This window comes from Poecilia formosa, unplaced genomic scaffold (genome assembly GCF_000485575.1).
Source record: "Poecilia formosa unplaced genomic scaffold, Poecilia_formosa-5.1.2 Scaffold168, whole genome shotgun sequence".
In the NCBI taxonomy this organism is placed as follows: domain Eukaryota; kingdom Metazoa; phylum Chordata; class Actinopteri; order Cyprinodontiformes; family Poeciliidae; genus Poecilia; species Poecilia formosa.
This window is the reverse complement of record NW_006800107.1, coordinates 1,156,748-1,162,375: the sequence shown is the minus strand read 5'-3', so window position 1 is coordinate 1,162,375 and position 5,628 is coordinate 1,156,748. Positions and strand designations below refer to the sequence as shown.

Genomic DNA, 5,628 nt, shown 5'->3' with positions numbered 1-5,628 from the left:
GAAAAAATACATACAAAGTGAAAACAGATTGCAATAATGTAATGGAAAACATGTGGTGTGAATGTGGTCAAAGGCACAGAAAAATGTTGATCAGACACAGATTTAGTTTCAGAAGCACATTAAAGACTCAGAGGGGAAAAATCACGAGAGCTTGAAATTCACCAAAAGTTTGTTGAACCTGTTTCTCTGAAGCAAACCCTGAACAGACTAATGCACTTCAGGTTATACACAAAGTGTCTAATTTCCCATAAACATAAGAAATAGTCTGAGGACGTTCATCATAGAGAAGAAATGTATTTGTACATATATTATGTAAAATCTTCCTTCCATTTTTCAATGTTTCCTTTCTTCATCATGCATAAAAAAACATATTTTACTTGCATTTCAGATTTTTCAAATCCATAAATAACAGTGACTCATTTAGAGAAACAGTTAATTCCACTTTTATCACAAAGTAGTTAATAATTGTGCTTATAACGCTACAATTAGATGAAAAAAATCAGTTCTCTTATGAACATATAGCATCCATCTACCCTGTCCTTGTTGCAACAACAGAGAAAAGCTTTTGACATTTTACCAAAGTGAAGCGGTCCATCATGGGAGGGAAACATGAATGAAAAATTATATTTCAACACTTTTTGCAAATAAATTTGACTGCAAATGTAATTCAAATGTAATCCAACGCCTTTTATGGTTTTTAATCCCCAAAAGGTTTAAATATCTAAATATTTAGTTGGCAAAGTATTATTTGAAGCTATATATAGTATTTAGTTTGGAGCTACCTATTTAGTTTCTAACCAAATATTTAGCTGCACTCAATTGCTTGATAATGAAATATTTAGTTTGTTGCTAAATATTTAGTTTACAACCCAAATATTTAACTTCAAATTAAATATTTAGCTTTACTCAATATGTAACTTGTAAACTGGATATTTAGTCTTTAACCTAAATTTAGCTTGTTTGTTAAATATTAAGCTAAACTTTTAGTTTCAAACTAAATATTTAGCTTCATTCCATTACTTGATAACTAAATATTTAGTTTGAATGTAAATATTTTGTTTCCTACTTAAATACTTGTCTTCAAACTAAATATTTAGATTATAGCCAGAATCATCTCATTTCTGGTTCAGCATTTTTTATTCCACTCCTACTCATTTGTTAAAGATTACAAACTGCAAACTGAGGTTTTGTCAAATAGCCGCCATGTTTACTAGAGAACACAGAGACACTGAGGAGTCATGAGCTGAACCCAAAGCCAGCAGAAAGTGGTTCAGTGAAGGTGGTGCTGAAGGTGGAGATGTGTGTCGGATGAGACCTGTAGCAGGACAGGATGCCAGCCGAACAGTCCACACACACGGCCACTCTGTGGGATCCGGACGGGATGAATATCTGACTGTTCCTCCCATCCCACCATCAGAGCAGCTCAGCCTCCAGGAAAGATCATTCTCTCCAAACAGTCATTCCTCTTTCCTTTCCTCCTGACTCATCTGTAACTGACGGCTCTGCGAACTCCTCCTTTCCACTCCACCTCCCAGTAACAGCGACCAGGCAGGGCGTTTCCACACAGCAGCTGCCAGAAGTCGAATCTTTCTGGATGATCCGAATACGGCTGCTTCGCTTTAACCAGCGTCATCTTCTGATTGTTTCAGGTGTTTGTTCACAGAGTTTGTGTCTAGTTCAAGTTCACAGAAATCTGATGGAGGGAAACAGAGCAGAAATTGTTAATGACTCATCTGGGTTTGTTTCTTACTGGATTTATTGCTCAGTAACATAATAATACCCAAATATGGAACATTTACTCGTTTGTTTCACTTGAAAAAACAGGCAACATGTGATGTGTAACATGTTTCACATGTAAACATTATATAATTTAGCAATACCTGAATGTTTTCCCATATAGTTTATACTTTATATTTGTGAAATGTATGCAACACATAAAACAAAAGTATGGAATTGCACATGTGGAATATGTTCACATGTGCAAATGGCATAATAAAATAACACCGGAAGCACATGTGAGGAATCTTAGACTTGTGGAACGTGTTCACATGTAAAAGTTGTATGATGTGGTGACCCCTGAAGAACATGTGAGCAGCCTTCCACATGTGCAACGTTTTCACATGTGCAAATTTCACTATTTAGCAACATCTGTTGGACATTTGGAAATCATCCATGTGAAACCTTTTTTTCAGGCGTTTCACACGGAGAAAGAAAATGACATGAAGAAACACTTTGTTCTTTTTAGTGTTAACTATCTAGTATGCTAACCCACACTACTAACTCTTATTAATAAAGGCCAGTGTTTAAATGAGATTAAATCACAAACTGTTTTGCAAAACTTGCACTTCTGAAATCCGGGTTTCAACCTGTCTGTATATTGTTTAAGCAGGTAATTTGTATGAAATTTTTTATTTCCCTGGAGGAGACGGGTCTTGCCTATTTTAAAGAAAATATGAAATAGCAGGAGAGAAAACATGGAAAGTGACAGTGTCCTTGGTTATGGTGCCGTTTAAACCAACCTGTTGTCATACGACTTGTGATTATATTGATTATATTAGATTTTAGAGAAATATTTAACTCTAAAAAAAGACAGAAAACTTTACTTTTTTGTGAGATGGGGATAATTTATTGGAAAAGTTTATGTTGAACTAAATGGGCTTCACTAAAGCCGAGTCTTTCATTGGAAACTCATCTATTCATCATCCAGATTACAAGAAGATTCTGGTCCTTACCGGAGAGTTTCCAGCCTCCAGTCTGGATTCTCTAATCCACTAGACAGAAGTTTGACTCCTGAGTCTTCGGGGTGATTGTAGCTCAGGTGCAGCTCTCTCAGGTAGGTGGGGCAGGAGCTCAGAGCCGAGGCCAGAGAAGACGGACGACATTCCTGCTACTGCTGACTAGACAGAAACGAGGAAAAGTTTCAGTCTGCTGTCACGCATTTACCGATCTGAGTCTGGGACGGGCTTCGAACATTGTTTTTCACTTTTATCATAACTTTACTTCTGTATCAACTGGAACCGTTTGTTTGGGATGAGAGAGTCACTTCTAGGCTTCAGATTTTAATGCTCTCGGTTGTAATTTCTGTCATGTAAAGTTAATTAGAATAAATCTGATGAATGTCGTGTTTTTCCATCCTACATTCTCTGACCGTGTTTGGAACTAAAATGTTTTGTGTCTCTGGAAACTTGTGAAATGTTTCCTGGTGAAACTGGATTGGCAGGAACCAGAAAGGAATGCCTGGATTGTCACGAACCTCTGCTGATGTTAGACGTTCACACAGGCAGAGGGGAAGGAATATTAGTGGAAATATAAAGAACATAATTAAAACCTCTGGTTGAAACTCCAGATCTACTTCATGTTCATGAGGGCAGGGAATCTAATCCAGTGTCTTTAATATTGTGCAGCCTCTGTTTTTCTTCGCTCAGATCCTCTTCTTTAGGCAGTGTTACACTTTGTGTCAAGGATTTTTTCTTAGTTTGTCTCATGACAGATTATTCGATTTCAGGATTTTGTAGACAAGCTGTTCCCGTGTTACAATTCAGAAACTTGAAAATATAATGACACATTTTCTTTCCCTTGTTTTTATTGTAAAACAGGAAGAGATCATAACAGGAAACTTACTGTTTGTTTGTAATCTACGTCTCTGTCCATTGATATTTTTCGCTTGAGCAAACACTTGAATCCAGCCTTGGCTTGAGGTTCTGGTTCAGCAGCGTCCATCTTGAATTCTTGCTGAGAACTTTAGCGAAACAGAAAACCAGATGATGTTCAGATATTTATGCACAAGTCAGGAAACCAAGATTTTATGCCAGAAGCTAATTTGCATTATAAATGATCAACAACTTGCTGAATTGCAGATTGTAAGGTAATGTATCATAAAAATCACGTTAAAAGCTGTAAGTGGTGTTGTGTAGTTTTTGAAAGGTGCAAGTTAAGCAGTTAATTCAGCTCAGCTTCATCTTCCTGCTAAGAAAACACAGTAAAAACTAAATGTTTAAAATCTTACACATTTCAGAAAAACTCCAGGCTGTTTAAATAAAAATAATCCATCAAGATTATCTCCCAAATACTTCCTTAGTGTAATTTGGCTTTTCTTTTTATCCGTCTTAAGTTTTTTCAATACCAAATAAAGTCACATAAACTGACAGCTATACATCTAAACAGACTTACCTCTGGTTCTTCAGTTCTGAATATTTATCCATTGATGTTTTACACTCAGCTGGTTTCTTGGATTGAGCTTCAGCTTGAAGTTCTTGTCCAGCAGAATCCATTTCATGTCTCTGCACTGACCTTCAATAGAACAGGAAACAGGATGTCAGGCCGACGTTCAGAGGCTCCTGCACACTTAACTTGATACGACTGATGTGATTTAAGTTTCAAAAACAGAAAACTGTATCAGTGGACACAGTTCAGAAAATATAACATTTAACTGGTGCAAAACGAGTCACTTCACTGCCATCAGAACATTTAGATACCATGAGCCTTCAGATAAATACAGTTTATGCATCTAGTTATTTTTAAACTGTTTCCATTTAGGTTTGGTTTGTTATGGCATTGAAAAGCACCGAACATGAATGGAATGAAATATTTCAGCAAAACCTTCAACAGGCGAGAGATCCTGAAATCTTTTAGTTTAGTTGTGTTTGATCTTTGTTCCATATTTGTTTAGTGAAACTGATCATGACAAAGTTTCCTGGTTATTCAACAATCCAGGTAAAACGTAAATGAACCAACCATGTCGTGTTTGTTTAAACCTGCCAAACCAGTTGTTTTGTTTCACAAGTCAGATGATAAATAGTTTTATTATCTCTGCTGATTATCAGTAAATTGTTTTCATCTTGTCACAGATCATTATGTAAGAACTTCCTCATAGCATCTATATTAGAAATACAACCTTGATACAATTATTTTAATTCTATTTTGCGTTTGGGTTATTTCTGCAGCACTAAGACTTAAGGCAACATGTTAAGAAAAATGTTCAACATTCAGTCACATTTTCTCTGTATAAATGTAGAAGCAAATTTTTAAATAATTGTTCAAAGCTCTGGATCAACTACAGCATTCAATTATAATGCTGTCCATATCATAACATATTGATATGTTCTCCATATCAACGAACAGAAGGGTCAGAATTTCTCCTGTTCGTTGCAAAACAAGACGTAGTTGTATTTGGCCCAAAAATTATTCAAGGTCATTTATTTTTACTTTTGTTTTGTCATTTTTTGCCGTTGTGCGTTACTGTAATGGTGGCAAACAAATAAAACTTGCCTCACATATTTAAAGTCAACCAGTCACTGAACCCAGAAATAGAAGTTGAATAGAGCTGAACATCTGAGCAGATTCAGTTCAACCCTTCAGACAGACAGAGTTCTCTGCTGGTTGGAACCCGGTCAGAACCGAGAGTTGATCTGAAGTTTAACACCTGCTGTCAGAATCATTCAGAGTTCACACGCAAACACACACACACACACACACACACACACACACAAACCCCCGCACACACGTGCACACACACACACACACACACACACACACACACACACACAAACCCCCGCACACACGTGCACACACACACACACACACACACACACACACACACACACAAACCCCCGCACACACGTGCACACA

At 36.8% G+C, this 5,628-nt stretch overlaps 1 long non-coding RNA gene across 1 annotated transcript in view; it reads right to left on the bottom strand.

The window, feature by feature from the left end:
* Positions 1-1,121: 1,121 nt before the first annotated feature.
* LOC103146771 (uncharacterized) overlaps positions 1,122-5,628 on the bottom strand; it is a 6,305-nt gene continuing 1,798 nt past the window's right edge. Inside the window, exons 2-5 of the long non-coding RNA XR_477179.2 lie at positions 4,171-4,290; positions 3,622-3,739; positions 2,733-2,897; positions 1,122-1,693 (exon numbers count right to left, since the gene is read on the bottom strand). This is a non-coding gene — a long non-coding RNA (uncharacterized LOC103146771). The remainder of the gene's footprint in view (positions 1,694-2,732; positions 2,898-3,621; positions 3,740-4,170; positions 4,291-5,628) is intronic.